This window comes from Oryctolagus cuniculus, chromosome 6 (genome assembly GCF_964237555.1).
Source record: "Oryctolagus cuniculus chromosome 6, mOryCun1.1, whole genome shotgun sequence".
NCBI classification, from domain to species: Eukaryota; Metazoa; Chordata; class Mammalia; order Lagomorpha; family Leporidae; genus Oryctolagus; species Oryctolagus cuniculus.
Window position 1 is genome coordinate 91,801,381 of NC_091437.1, and position 15,379 is coordinate 91,816,759.

At 43.2% G+C, this 15,379-nt stretch overlaps 4 non-coding genes across 4 annotated transcripts; 3 read left to right on the forward strand and 1 right to left on the reverse strand.

Annotated features, from left to right (window-relative positions):
* Nucleotides 1-9,236: 9,236 nt before the first annotated feature.
* On the reverse strand, nt 9,237-9,309 carry TRNAR-ACG (transfer RNA arginine (anticodon ACG)). Its single transcript has one exon. It is a non-coding gene; the product is annotated as a tRNA-Arg (tRNA).
* A 364-nt stretch (nt 9,310-9,673) lies between these two features.
* On the forward strand, nt 9,674-9,766 carry TRNAY-GUA (transfer RNA tyrosine (anticodon GUA)). Its single transcript has 2 exons — nt 9,674-9,710; nt 9,731-9,766. It is a non-coding gene; the product is annotated as a tRNA-Tyr (tRNA).
* A 460-nt stretch (nt 9,767-10,226) lies between these two features.
* On the forward strand, nt 10,227-10,315 carry TRNAY-GUA (transfer RNA tyrosine (anticodon GUA)). Its single transcript is given in 2 exon segments — nt 10,227-10,263; nt 10,280-10,315. It is a non-coding gene; the product is annotated as a tRNA-Tyr (tRNA).
* A 135-nt stretch (nt 10,316-10,450) lies between these two features.
* Nucleotides 10,451-10,523, forward strand: TRNAA-AGC (transfer RNA alanine (anticodon AGC)). Its single transcript has one exon. It is a non-coding gene; the product is annotated as a tRNA-Ala (tRNA).
* Nucleotides 10,524-15,379: the final 4,856 nt, after the last annotated feature.

Sequence of the window (15,379 nt, forward strand, 5' to 3'; positions counted from 1 at the left end):
GCTTATCTTTACCAAAATCAAAATATAGATTGCAATATTTTTGAGAATCAGTGATATTCTGTTTCTACTTTTCAATTGATATGTAGACTTAAAACCCTTTTGATGTGGCCTGAAGATACACTCACCTGGGAGTACACTACCTGATTCTCTGACTTACAAAAAGGGATCCAGATAAGGCTACATGATCTCTGTGATAGGCATCATAACAATGCCCCCCCTTCCCCAAGATGTACATGTCCTGATTTCCAGAACATGTAAATATATCATTGCAAGAGGAACTTTACAGATCTGATTCTTAAGATTGTTAAGGAACTTGAGAAGATTATCTTGGCAGGTCTAATCTAATCACACAATGTAGAGAAACTTCCCTGGTGATGGAGAGAGAGAGAGAGGATATGAATGAGAATAAACTATAGAAGAATGGTTAGGGAGATGGTGATGCAGATCAGAGAAAGATCAGAGATGTGTTTGAAGATGGAAGACGAAGGGGGATCATGGGTGAAAAGCAAGTTGGTCTGTTACTGGAAAACTCAAGGAAATGGACTTTCCTAAAGATCCAGAAAGAAACACAGCCCTACCACCCTCTTGATTTTGACCCAGTGATATCCCTGTCACCCTTCTGACCTCAAGATCTGCATGGGATTAACACAATTGGTGCTCCTAACGTGTTTTTTCATTGTCCTTCTTACTCTTTATTCTGCTTTTCTCTCACACGTCTGTCTCTTGTCCTGTGTCCTCCAACTTCATCCCCTCCCTTTTCCCTTCTCTCTCCTGCTTCTCAGTACTTTTCCTGTCTTCCTTGTCCCACTTTCTGTTTTCTTCCATTTGACTATCACTAACCATTCTGCTCCCCACAGCAAACTCCCCACGGCAAACTCCCCACCTTCACATTTACCGGTCAATCAGATAGAACAAGCTGTTCTGAGTGTGCTCCAACAGATGATGGAGAGACAGGCGCAGTCCAATTAAGGAATATTTTTAAAGGGATGTCTTGTACCACCCAACTTCAAGCACAAATAATCACCATGCTAATAGGCAAATGGATAATGCAAGTATTTTACTAACAATTATTTGAGTGTATTAACAAAAATGATTCAGAGAGACCACATTCACTATCTGAGTGCACTAGCAAAGAAACTTATTAAAATATTAATTTAATTCTGTCCATAGTGCTGAGGAGACTCAAGAATGGGGGCTTTCCTGAGTCTTAGCCTAAAAATGTCACTCCCTTGCTACCATGGCCTTTGGAATAAAAACAGAGGTAGCAAGATACCTGAAAACCAATCACTCAGGCTTTTTTTTTTTTGCTTTTAATGTTTTGACCAATATCTTCCCAACTCTCCACCTATTCCTCAGCCCCTAGTAATCACCGTACATTCTACACTCTGCTTCTATACATTCAACTTTTTGAGGTTCCACATAGAAGTGCGATCATGTGGTAACTGGCTACCATGCTTGGCTTATTTCACTTAACAGTCTGCATTAGCACTCGGACGTTTGGGAGCTCGGACCATTAGCATGGTGCCTATTGAAATTTGAGGAGAAGAGCTGGCTCCACTGGAAGGGCCTTGAAAGATGGACTGGAGAATCTGGAGTAGAGATCCAGGAGTGTGTCCTGATAGTGGGGAGCCTCTAATGATGGGATGGCACTTGGATACTGGGGTGACTTCACAGACACTACAAAGATATGGCCCCTCAAAGAACCACACAAGCTTAGACATTGAATCCTCAAGAGCAGCCATGCTGGAGTAAGATGGAAGCTTGACACTCACTTGGAGAACCAAGACAGAACTCCCTGCAGTCCCTCACAAACCTAGGGAGCAGAGACTCTCAAAGTTTGACTGAGCTAAAATTTCTGGTTACCCTATTAAGTTGAAACTGCAAGTCAGAGTTAGATTAATTTAGAACATATAATGTATCTGGAGCAAAAAAGAGATTCCCCCAGACTTTTTCTCCAATGTCTCTCTCCCTGTGTCCTCAGACCACTCTGTCTAGAATAGCGACACTCCCCTCCCACATGGGTCCCTGTTCTTGTCTCTACTTTTCCTCCCTAGCACCTTCCACTAACGTACTTCTTTATTTTTACCAGTTTCTGTCTCCTATACTATTAAGATGAGGATTTCTGTCTGGTTTTGTGCCCTGCTGTATTCCCGTGCTTAAAGTCTGCCTGACACAAAGTTGATGATCAGAAAGTCTTTGTTAAGTGAGAATTTAACCTGTATTGTACAAAAGCATCTAGATTCCTTCATTTTTTAGGGAGGTTTAGTGTTGCCGTTGATTTCTCAATAATGTTGCAGTGGATTCATTTCTGAGAGGAGCAGCGCGGTGGGGGCAAGAGGCGCGGAGTCACCACACAGACCCCGGGTGTCGGGTGAAAGCAGGCTTGAGGCGAGCAGCCGGCAGACTCGTTTATTTCAGTTGGTACAACATCTTATATAGCCAAGACCAGCCAATCTGGTCAAGGGGCGGTCTATGCCCCAACCAATCACAGCCTGTTGCCAGGCAGTTTCCAAAGTCATCCCTGAGTAACTGACGCTCACTTGCCAGTGGCCACATTGGCATGGCCTTCTCATTCCACCACAGTTTAGCATATTAATTTTTTGCACATTAATATTTCCTATGGAATACTCCTGAAATAAAGATAGAAGGATGAAAAAGAAATGCCCATGTCACTGCATTCCTGTTAGCTTGGTGCCTAGTCAAGCCCCTGATTATGGAGTTACTTTTTTAACATGCCAGCACCTAAATCCTCATCTAGGTTGACGTGAATGTCCGTTTCCAGAACACCAGCCTTTTTCCAGCGAGAGAAAAACCTTTATTCAAAAAACACAACTCTCCAAAAGCATTCTTCTTCACAGCCTGCAGTCTTCCTAGGCACCTAACGTTCATCTTACAGAATTCTTGAGTATTTCTAAGCTACAGATGGCCAGAAATTGAGATTAAAACCCTACATAACCAGGTCCTATAAAATAAAACCTTCACGCTGTAGACAACTCAGATTAGCAGTGACTTCCAGAAGTGCATTGTAGAGTCACAGTTTACACCTGTACTTCCCAACGGAGCTGAAAACAAAAGAGGAAACTAGTAAATACCTGTTGGTTAACTGGTTAATTCTCACAACCTATGCCCTTTCTGAGGAAAGCCTTTCTCCAAGCTGAGCCCTAAGTATGCTCCGTGGCAAATGAAACGGTGAGTACAATACAACGTTCTGGAATGTTCATGCTGTTCCAGGGCTGACCCCAAGAAGCAAAACTAAATTCCTAGAATCAAATCAGCAGTTACAGGACAGCTGCTAACACAGTCTGCTCACCTCCGGACTGCCAACTGCCGACTGAGCTTTCTAATAGCTCACAATCTGATCATCAACTTCTCCAATGTCTGAAAGCCCTCTGGGCACATCCTGTTCCCACCACCAGGAAGAAGGCATCCTACCCAGCAAGGCTTTTTGCTGTTGCTTTGGAGTCATCTGCTCTGCCACCAAATATCTCCACTCCTGAGATGCTATCCAGATCCATCATCTCTTCTTAAAGTGTTCATGTACAGTACATTTTCCTATCTGGTGCAGAATAATAATCGGGGGAAATTTTTTAGTGCATATTGTCACTTTGAGAGTGAAACTCTCATATTTCTTAAGCTTTGGAACATGCTCTATTTGGGCATGCATACATCACCTAGTTTTTAAACCATCATTGTTCTGAATTATTTATTATAATTTTGGCAATATTTTAAAGCTAATGTAGATTTCAAGGACATAAATGAAAATCATCAGGTAATGAAAAACTTGTCTCTACATTTATTAACTTACTAGCATAACTTTCATATGAAATATTTTCACTTAAAACTTTTTTGTACAATTGTACTTGGAAATTATTTCTTGAACTCAATGTGTAGCATACTGGGAAATTAAATCTTTAGCTTCCCAAACCTGAAAGATACACTACTCTAAATGAAAATAAACAAATAAAAATTTTAAGGTGTTTATTTTGCTGCAAAAATTGAAATCTATGGCTTTTTCCATAATATGCAGTTTTCATGAATTTTTTAATACTCTCTTGCATGCACAGATATTGAAATATTTTGTGTCAAAATTAACTTATCTTTCAATTCCATTTCTGTGAGCTTCTGGAAGTATTCTCATATATACTCTGTAGCGTTTTATTTTGCTTCTGGTCATCTGTATAAGTGTGCCATTGTCAGAAGCACAGCATCCCTCCATTTTCCTGACCTGCAAACGGCCCTCCTCTATTTCTTTAGGTGAAGTCACTTCACAACCTTAGATATCAGGTCCTTTATTTTTTAAGTCAATTTTCATCTCAAGACAGGGGATGAGACAGAGATGGAGATTTTCTATCTGCTGGTTCACACCCCAGTGCTGGGGCTGGACCAGGCTGAAGCCAGGAGCCTGGAACTCAGTTCAGTTCTCCCACATGAGTGGCGGCAGCCATCATCAGCTGTCTTCCAGGGTGTGTATTAGCAGGAGGCTGGAATCAGAAGCAGAGCCAGCACTTGAACTCAAGCACTCCCATACAGGATGGGGATATCTCAACCCATAATTTAACTGATAGGCCCAATGCCTGCCCAGTTCCTTTATTGTTAAGCAATTTCTATTAGATGGTGTCTGTATTAGATGACAACAGAAGGGCTCTCTGTCCCATGTGTTATGTAAAATGCCTGCATACAGTTAAAAATACAACAATATGAAAGGATGTTTAAAAATCCAAATTATTTTTCCATGATCCCTATATTTGTTAGGGCTGCAAAATGCCATCAACTGGGTGACTTTCAAACAGAAACTCATTTTCTCACAGTTTTGGAAACTAGAAGTCCAAGATCAAGGTGTCAGCAAGTTTGTTCTAAGACTTCTCTCTGGTTTGAAGATGACTGCCTTCTCCCTGTGTCTTCACATGGCCATCACTCTGTATGCATATGGCAGAAGTCTCTTTTTTAAGCCCTCATTTGTTGTTGTTGTTGTTGTTTTTAAGATTTATTTATTTGAAAGTCAGAGTTACACAAAGAGAGGAGAGGCAGAGAGGTCTTCCATCTGATGGTTCACTCCCCAACTGGCCACAACAGCTGGAGCTGCACTGATCCTAAGCCAGGAGCCAGGAGCCTCTTCCGGGTCTCCCACACAGATGCAGGAGCCCAAGGACTTGGGCCATTTTCTACTGCTTTCCCAGGCCACAGCAGAGAGCTGGGTTGGATGCCAGTGCTTCAGGCCAGGGCATTACCCTGCTGCTGTGCCACAGCACTGGCCCCTAAGCTCTTGTTTTTTTCTTTCTGTCTTTTTTTTTTTTTTTGGACAGGCAGAGTGGACAGTGAGAGACACAGAGAGAAAGGTCTTCCTTTGCCGTTGGTTCACCCTCCAATGGCAGCCACGGCCGGCGTGCTGCGGCCGGCACACCACGCTGATCCAAAGCCAGGAGCCAGGTGCTTCTCCTGGTCTCCCATGGGGTGCAGGGCCCAAGCACTTGGGCCATCCTCCACTGCACTCCCGGCCACAGCAGAGAGCTCTTGTTTTTATAAGCACATTACTCCTATTAGATTAAGGGCCTACTTTAATGACTTCATTTTAATGTAACTACTTCTTGAAAGGCCCTAACTCTAAATACAGTCACATTCTGAGGCACTGGGGCTAGGTATTGACCATCTGAATTTGGAGGGAGGGGATAAGATAACGAACCCATAGAAACATCTCATTTAGTTTTTAAAATTGTGCCACATTTTAGTTTGCTTTATTTGAACCATATGGTTTCTGTAAACCTGGGCTTATTTTTATTCAATTCCCAGTTTGGTTCCTTTTTTTTCTTAAATTTGGCATACTCCTCTTTCTTGGATTTTTGTTTTGTTTTGCTGAAGTACATCTGTGGCAAACTAGATGACAGATGTCTTTCAAGAAAGGGCTCACTGCCCAGCTACAAGGAAGCTGGTTAACTCACAGCCTCTTGGAGTTAACTTCTTCAAGGTCTACCTCAGATTTCTAGCTGAGATTATCAACCTTTGGCCAACCATTAAGCAAGAGTGTGGTAGCAGGAACAAGCCATCTCTGCACAACTCAAGAGTCCTCTGAGGGAAATCTTTGCTCAGAAACTACCAATTTTGTAGTGATGGCTACCCCTACCCAATCTTGTGCCCTCCCTTTTCCATTCACAGATATTACTACCCAATAAAATTTTGTACTCTAATTCTGTATGAGTTTCAGTTTCCTGGAGAACTCAACTAGTATAACATATTAACTAATGTTCACTTTTTGGTTTCTTTCAGAAAGGAATCATGGATTTAAACTTAATGAGAACTTGAGAGTGTGGGCTCTGTTCTTATATGCATTTGCCACCTTGATCGGGTATATAATTCTAGATTCAAAATATTTCTGTGCAGAATTCTGATGGTCTTGCTATACTGTCTTCTAATATCCAATATTGCTGATGAAGTATGATTATAATCCAATTCTTATTCCTTTGTAGATAAGCCAAGTTTTTCCTTTCTTTTGCCCTCATTCATGAAAGCTTTTGAGTTTATTCTTAATGCTTTTAAATTTCACTAAGGTATCCTAGTAGATGACACTTGGAGCTGATGACTAATGTCTTTCTTCCGTCCCCCTTACTCCCTATGGTCCGTACATTCTGATTTCTGAAACTCTTACTAGATAGCCATTGTTGATTTCTGATTCTGTCTTTCATGCTTTTGTTTTTCTTATTTTTTTTTCCTTCATGGTATCCTGGGAGATATTTTCCATTTTTATCTTCTATATCTTCATATTTGGCCTTCAGTCATGACTGATCAATCATTTTTCATCCTATCCATCACAGTTTTAGTTTTCAAGAACTCTATTAATATTCTCCAGTTGTTCCTTCTAATATCATTGTTCTGATTTCATTGCTGCGATACTCTCTTGGATGTCCCTGAGGATAGTCATTAGCATTTAAAAAACTAGTTCTGTTCTAGTCCTCAAATTATTCCTGTTTTCTTCTTGGGTCATTTAATTAGTTCAGCTTGGACTTTATTTTTAAAGTGTTGTTGTTTCCTCTCTAATGTGTGGCAAATGCTTGTTCATATTCATGAATGAAAGACTACATTGATTCGTATCTAAAATGGTTGGGGTCTGGTGACAGCAGGCTATTTCATTTATGATCCATGGCCCAAGATCCCCCAAAACTGCTAACTTAAGGAGGTACTCATTCTGAGAGCCGGGTAGGTAGGCTTTTCTTTTCCCTCTGTGACTATTATTAGGCTCTGCGCTGCCTCTTTCCTCAGCACTATAATCACTCTACCAGCTCTCTACAGGAAAATCTACTCTGCCTAAGCACGTCTCCAGTGGGCTCCAGCTGCGGACGAATTCAGCCACAGCTGCTCAGGGTTATGGGCAACTGACCTTTGTGCTGCTCTCTCTGTGCCTGGAGACTCTTGGGAGCTCTGCAGGGAGAGAGGTTTGGTCTCTGCTAATTTGCAGAATGTGCATGAATGGACCGTGGTTTTCTCCCTGCTAGATGTGTCAATTTCACAGAAAATTTTTCCTCCTAGAACTTACTTAAAATTTCTGGTGTGCTGATTGTGCTTACTATAGTTTTCCATAATGCAACAGATTTTTCTTTTTTGTGTCTTTATCTTTTCAATGCCCTACTGAGAAGGAAGGGATACAATCACATATGCCCAACCATATATGTAATTCTCACCCCTGGACACTGAGGGCAGGGGAGTGAGGTGAGCATCTAAATAAGGCCAGAACAATGGAGGGTTTGAGACTCAGGCCTGAGAAAGAGAAGGACTCTTGGGGTTAAAGACTGGGAGGGATAAAGCTGGACAACTTTTAGGGTGGGAGGGAGCACCATGTTTCCAAATATATGCACTACAGAAGCACTGAGGGCAGCCGAGAGGCACAGGGAAGCCTTTAGGCCTAGGCGCATTTTGTACTTGGTCCCTTAAGTACACCTCTGGATCATTACAACATATGTTTCTTGCTTATACTAGCTCTATGTGATTTTCAGTTACAATGAAGAGCCAGAAACCACGCTCTCTTGGCTCTCCTGGCACCTGCTATTTGGTCAAGCTTAGTGTTGAGGAAGTGGGCAGAATAAGAAGGGGGTACCCCAAGAGGCAAGGTTTGGTGTGGCATTGCAACGATAGCCAGGGCCCTGAATCTCCAGAGAAGAAATATCTTGTTTGCCACCCTTGTAAAATAATGAAAAGGCAGGAAAAAAAGACAAAAGTCCTTTCCTCTTAGCCTAATTTACAGGGTTCTGTTCATGAACATTAAGAAGGGTGCAACATATCTCCCCAACTTCCCATGGTGGTGATTTTTAAACTCTCAGAAACACTATGTAACTTTAAAGAGGTGGCAGTTTGTTAAACACAAAAATGTCAAAATGTACACACACAAAAAAAACCCACAAACCAGCATCATTTTGTCCAAATAGTCTGAGCTTGTCCTCCACTTAGATTGTAGCTTCTTCAGACCACTTGTGCAGTCTTAGGGAAGCAGCTTTCCCACTTAGAAAACTAACTAGTCCTTTTGTTTTCCCTAATTTTCTCTTTCCTGACGACACTGCATGAAAACTTTCACTCTTGGGATTTGCTATCTTATTAGGGGAGATTTCAAAAATAATTCCAAAATTCCTTCCACAAATAAAACTGATAAATTAGTACAAATTCAAGTTTGCTCAAAACAACACTATGCCCTCTGAGGTCAAAGACCCCTGGGCTGGGGACTCCAAGACATTAAATAATTTTTATGCAGCGCTAAATAAACTGGAGAGCCCAGCACTTCGAGAAATGGTCGCATATCATTAATTCGCGAACCACCTCTGAAAATGACTTTCCAAAAACGGCCGGACAAAGCAGGGTCACAGGCCTGATCGGAAAATGAACATCTTTGTTCAAATTAAATGCGAGACTGGAACGCGATCAAATGGACACTTTACGTTAATTTTTCTCTCTGCCTTGTCAGGGGTGTGTGAGGAAGGTTCCAATGTCTTGGACCTGAGGAACCGAGCTGCAGCCGAAGCACAGCTGGGATTTTAACCAGCTCTGCGTGACCTGGGAGCTTCGCTCGTGCCCGGGTCCCGCGGCGCCAAACGGGGGGCGATCGGTCAGCCCCGGGTCCTCCTCCCTTTAACCCCGCAAAAGCTGCAGGGTTGGAGCCAGGAAACCAACAGGGAGGCGGAAACAAGGGCAGGCCCACAACTGGTGGAATTTACGGTTAGGAAAGGAATTCTGGTTTTTAAAACTGAGGTGACAAAAGCCGAGCCAGGCAGGAGTCGAACCTACAATCTTCTGATCCGTAGTCAGACGCGTTATCCATTGCGCCACTGGCCCTTCACACACTCACCCGTGACGAGCCTAACCATTTACAGTACGGTGAGGCCACACCCGACAGTCGCTCCAGGTTGGTAAACCCGAAGTGCGACAGGCAGGCAGGGGTGGCAGTGCTGTCGCAGGGTCCTGCCCCGCAGGGCGAGGACACCCCGGGCAGGGGCCCTGCCCCCAGTTCGTAGTGGGGCGCGCAGATACGAGCCGCACCGTCATTCTGCGCAAGCGCAAAGCACCCAGGCGCCCACTGCCTGGGGAGGGGCGGGGCGCGTGTGCGTCCGACTACGCATGCGTGTTGCCATGTCCGACCGACGAGGAAGCAGGCCTACACCTGGGTTGAATCTCAGGGGGCGCTCGTCCCCACCACGTCCCTTCGATAGCTCAGCTGGTAGAGCGGAGGACTGTAGCTGATTTTCCAGCAGGAGACATCCTTAGGTCGCTGGTTCGATTCCGGCTCGAAGGAGACGGCTGTGTCATTTTTCCACAGCTTCCCCGCCTGCAAGGGTCCCTCTTACAACTTACACCCCAACGACCGGTGGGCGCTTCTAGCACTGTCGCACTGTCGCTCCGGCGCGTGTGTGGCACCGCTCGTGCGGAATATTTTGCGATCGCGGGATCGGGGTCCTGGCCTAGTGCTTGTTGCTAAACAGTCTGGCGTTTCCAAGCCCCCGGCTTGCAGGGAAGGGGGCGAACGCGGCCAAGCCCGGCCGGGCAGGCTCCCCGGGGCCCAGGCCCGCGTGGTTTCCTCACGGCCCCGGGCCGGTCAGCCGCGCGAGGGCTCGCTCCGGCGGCCGTGAGGAGGCGGCAGGTCCGCGCCAAGAAGGGTTCAGGAAGCTGGGGATCCGGAAGAGAACGAAACAACACGCACGCCTGGAAAAGGGTGCGCTGTCGTGGGGCCCCGGCGGCGGCCCGGCCCTCCGCTCCCTTCGATAGCTCAGCTGGTAGAGCGGAGGACTGTAGGCGCCTGCCCGCGGCCATCCTTAGGTCGCTGGTTCGATTCCGGCTCGAAGGAGCGGCGGCTTCGTTTTGTCATTTTTTTCCCCTCAGTCGAAGCATGAGCAGAAGTATTGCGGAGGGAGTTTATCTTCTCAGGCTCAACGCTCTGACCCTTCTCTAGAGGAAAAGATAAGCAACCGTGCCCAGCGGTGGGGGATTAGCTCAAATGGTAGAGCGCTCGCTTAGCATGCGAGAGGTAGCGGGATCGATGCCCGCATCCTCCAGTTTTCTTCCTCCTCGGGGTACGTTTTCCTTTGAGTCGAAAATGAAATGGAGGGCAATTTTGGAACTACTCTGTAAAAATTCCCCGGAATTAAAAATGACAGCTGCTGTTCATTCGTTTTCCCAATTTTAAATTTTTAGACGCGTTTACTTTGGGTACCTTAGGAAACTGGCTATTTTTCTTTCACAAACAGCGACGGAGCACCGTCACGTCCATTACCTCTGCGATTGCTTCGGTGATTGATGTCTGCTCTTCTGGGGACCCGTCTGACGCTAAGACGCCCAGAGTTAGGGGGACCTCACAGTAGGAAAAACAAAACCGGAAATAGAACCCGGGCAGGTCAGCAGCTTGAAACTTTGGTCGAGCGGAGGAACCGGGCACTCCTCCTCCTCCTGCTCCGCTCGGGGTGGGGGTGTGTGTGTGTGCCTGCTCCGGGCAGCTCCGAGGTGGCTGGGGAGCCGAGAGAGGCCCAGAAGCCAGGGGCTGGCAGCTGGAGGCGGGTCTTTCTAAGGCGCTGTGAGACCCGCACTGAGAAGGAATGAACTGGAAAAACAGTTCTGTCTAGGGCCGAGCTTGAGCCCGTCAGTTGTGTCAAAGACAACTCAAGAACAAGTTTACTGAAAGCCAGAGCTTCAATAGGGTACATGTACACAGACTTTTCTCCCAAATCTCATTGTCTGGAATATAGCCACACACAGAGAGAGACAGCTGAAGCCATCCTGTAGCCTCACAACACAAAATATAAATCTTCCAGACAAAGGCAGAAACATTACTCTTTTTAAGGGTTACAGTAAATCAATGATATTTCTTAATCTCTCATTTTAGGATCTCAGGAAACCTGTAGACTTTTGTGACCAGTGTGTACAACTTGCTGAGGTTTATTGCTGTATCTTTCATTATTCAGCATGGTCTTCATTTTTACTTCATTTTACTATTTTCAATAAAATTTTTAATGGAATGCTTAAATGTCATTTAAAAATATCATCATAGGGTTCATGAAAACATTTACAAAAGTAAGGAAAAGAATATTTTTGTTAGATAATATATTCCAATTTCTAGTTTGAGATTATGTGTGTTCTAGTTGGCTAAGGGGAGAACAGTCATTCAAACTGTAAGTAACCAAAAAAGCAGGAAACATATAATAAAGAAAAAGGAAGGATTGAACCCCAAACCCAAGTGGGGGACAGATGTTTGGAACAGGTGAACTGGGCCAGAATAAACAACATCTCGAATCAATAGCCTAGGTGAAGAGGGGAAGTCACATAAAAAGTTCAGAGGTAGAAGTTGAGAGGCAGAATGTCATAGTGGTTAGCCCTGTGGGCTGTGCAACCTGAAGGCTTTTCTTTGTCAGTTGCTACTGCATGACCTTGGAAAACTTCCTTCACAGTTTGGGGCTTTAGTTTTCTCATTTCTAAAATAGAGATGATAGTAATGGTTCCCACTTTTAATTATGGTACAATTTGGGAAGCCTGTGGTACATTGTCTGATACATAGTAAACACACAATAAGCATTACTGCTATCAGTGAGGAAGGAAAGAAGGAAAGAAGGGAGAGACAGGAAGGTAAAAAGGGAGAAGGGAAATAAACATAAAATGTCATTTCCCTGGCAAGCTACAGATACTGGGACACATTTCAGTGCCTAGAGGCCTGGCAAGCACACCATACACAGAGTGAAGACTTAGAAACATCATTTGAGGGTTTGAATTTGTGTCTATATAGATATTTAGACATGCAGGAGAGAGGTGCTTGGATCTATTGTTCATGGAAAGTAGAACAATCCTAAAAATACAAAATGATGATTAAATACATTATGGTATGACCATATAATGGAATATGTATAATCATTGAAATTATATTTGTGAACAACTTGTATTGACATGAGAGATATTAATCAAATGCTAAATGAATAAAGGGTAATATAAATAATAACAATATAAGCAAGCATAAGTTATTCCTGGACAAGACTAGAACATAGTTTAAAATGCAAACAGCAATAATATTTGATAGTAGGATATTGTGAGGCTTTTTTCCCTAAAATTTAAAAATATTTTCTAAGTTTGAAATAAACATTTATCATTTTAATTGGAAATGTAGATAACTTTTAAAAAGTTAAAAGCTAACCTTTGTCAGAACTTCCTACAAGCCATGCGCAATTCTAGGTAATTGACATGTATTAATTCATTTATGTCTGTCATACGGAAACCATCAGGTCCAGCCGGCCTCAGTGGTGAATTCTACTGAACAAACCAATTCTGCTATGAACTACACTCAAACTCTTCCAGAAAATTGGAGAAGGAGTGTTTCCCAATTCATTCCATGAAGTCAATGTCATCCTGATGCCAACACTGGGCAAAGACACTACAGGAAAGAAGACTGCAGGCCAATATGTCTTACAAACATAAAAATGTTCAGAAAAATCTTTGCTAATTAAATCCAATAATATACAAAAAGAATATATATCATGACCAAGTGGGATTTATTCCAACATATACAACTGGTTCAACACTCAAAATTGATATAATTAAGCATACTAAAGAAGCAAGCCATGTGATCATCTCAGCAGATGCGGAAAAGGCATTTGATCCAATTCAATGTCAGTGAAAAGCTGTCAACAAACTTGGAAGGGCAGGGAACTTCATCATTCTGATAAAGGCATCAATGAAGAACATATAACAAAGATTTTGTACTTATAATAAAAAACTGAATACTTTCCTCCTAAGAGTAGGCACAAGGCAAGCATGTCTATTATAGGTTTTTGGCTAACACCAGTGCAATAAGATAAAAAAGTGAAGGAAAAAGGCCTCTAAATTGGAAAAGAAGAAATACAACTCTATGTTCACATGTATCATTTTTATTTTTTTTTAAGATTTATTTTATTTATTTGAAAGACAAAGTTACAGAAAGAGGTAGAGCCAGAGAGAGAGAATCTTCCAACTGCTACTTCACTCCCCAAATGACCTCAATGGCCAGAGCTGAGCTGATCCGAAGCCAGGAGCCAGGAGCCAGGAGCTTCTTCTGGGTCTGCCACGCAGGTGCAGGGGCCCAAGGACTTGGGCCATCTTCTACTGCTTCCCCAGGCCATAGCAGGGAGCTGGATCAGAAGTGGAGCAGCTGGGACTCGAACCAGTTCCCATATGGGATGCCGGCACTGTAGGCTTTAACCCACTGCACTACAGTGTCAACCCCGTGTATCTTATTTTTAAAAATATTGACTACACATCATAATATTTTTGATTTTTTGGGTTAAATAAAATATTCCCTTAAGAATTTATGTTTTCTGTTTCTTTGCAAAATTTTAAATGTGGCTTTCAGAAAATTGAAAATCATATATATTTGTCACTCACATCTTATTTCTTCAGACATTACAGATGGGAGAGATACACCAGGGGTAGATTATGTCAGGCCCTAGGGACCTGAGTGAGGTCTTTATCCAGGGGTTATATAACCACTAATAGGATTTAAATAAGGACTGACATGTGAGAAACAGATTTCAAAAGGCCTGAATGAATTCAGAGAAATCCGTTAGCAGACTGAGGTTGAGGGGAGGTGGGATATATGTGTTGGGGGTGGAGCTCAACTGAGTACTCCAGACACACGCCCTGGCCCCTAAAGCCAGCTTCCACTGGCCTGCTAGCCAAAAGTTGAAAGAGATCAAAAGACTTCTCTTCCTTATTGTCATCCCTTATTGCCAAATCCACTGTTGTGTGCATTCTCAGGTTCTTAGGAATCCATCTCTATCCTTAGACTTTTAGAAGATTGGGAAACTGTTGGAAGAGGGCAGAGTGGTGGAGTTTTGCCTGTTTCTTTTTTCAATATTTATTTATTTATTATTTGAGAGAGAGAGACAAAGAGAGTTTCCTTCACTGGTTCTCTTCCAAATGCCCAGAATGGCTGATATTGGGAGCCAGGAACCCAATTCAGATCTCCCAGCTTCCTTAATTTCTTTTCTTTTTTAAAATTAATTAATTTATTTGAAAGGCAGAGTTACAGAGAAAGATGAGAGGCAGAGAGAGAAAGAGAGACTTGATTCACTTCCCCAAATAGTCCCAATGGACAGGGCCAAAGTCGGGAACCACAAGCTCCATTTGGGTTTCCTATGCAGGTAGCTGGGATCCAAGCACTTGGGCCTTCTGTTACTTTCTCAGAAGCATTAGCAGGGAGCTTGATCATAAGTGGAGCAGCAGAGACTTGAACCAACACTTATATGAACTGATGACTATATGGGACGCTGGTGCTGCAGTCAGTGGCCTAATCTGCCATGTCATAACACCAGCCCCCCTGAATTTCTTAATGTGTGTCAAAACTACATGGGTACTTCAAAATGTCATCAAAATAGATTAAAAGAAGTTTATTTGGTGTAAGAATTGAAATCCAAGAATATGAAGGGGTCTTCAAAAAAGTTCACGGGAAAAACGTATTTTGGAAAAAAAAACTATGTATTTCAATGTGGTTTCTTTCTCTCTCGTTTATTTATTTATTTATTTCACCAAAACAAAAACTACTGCTGATGGAATTCAGGAATAAGGAGTAAGTAGGGCTTCCAATCAAGGCAGCTCCCTGTGTAATTGCTCCCAGTTGGTTTTAAGCCCTGTCCTAATGTGTGTGATGAGGATGGAGGTAGGAGTGGAAGAGGTAGTATGCCCCTTCTATATTCATACAATACAGGGTACTCTCAGGAGGCTAAGTAGATTTCATGTCCCCATAGAGGCTTAGGTCCACTCCAAATCCCAGAGTGTTGAAATGACTTAAATTCTGATTCAATTCCAGAATGGGTCCTACTTCCTGGACTCTGAATGATTCGGGAATGGACTGAAGTTTCCTGGTTCCTCCTTAGAACAAGACATTTTCCCTGTGTCC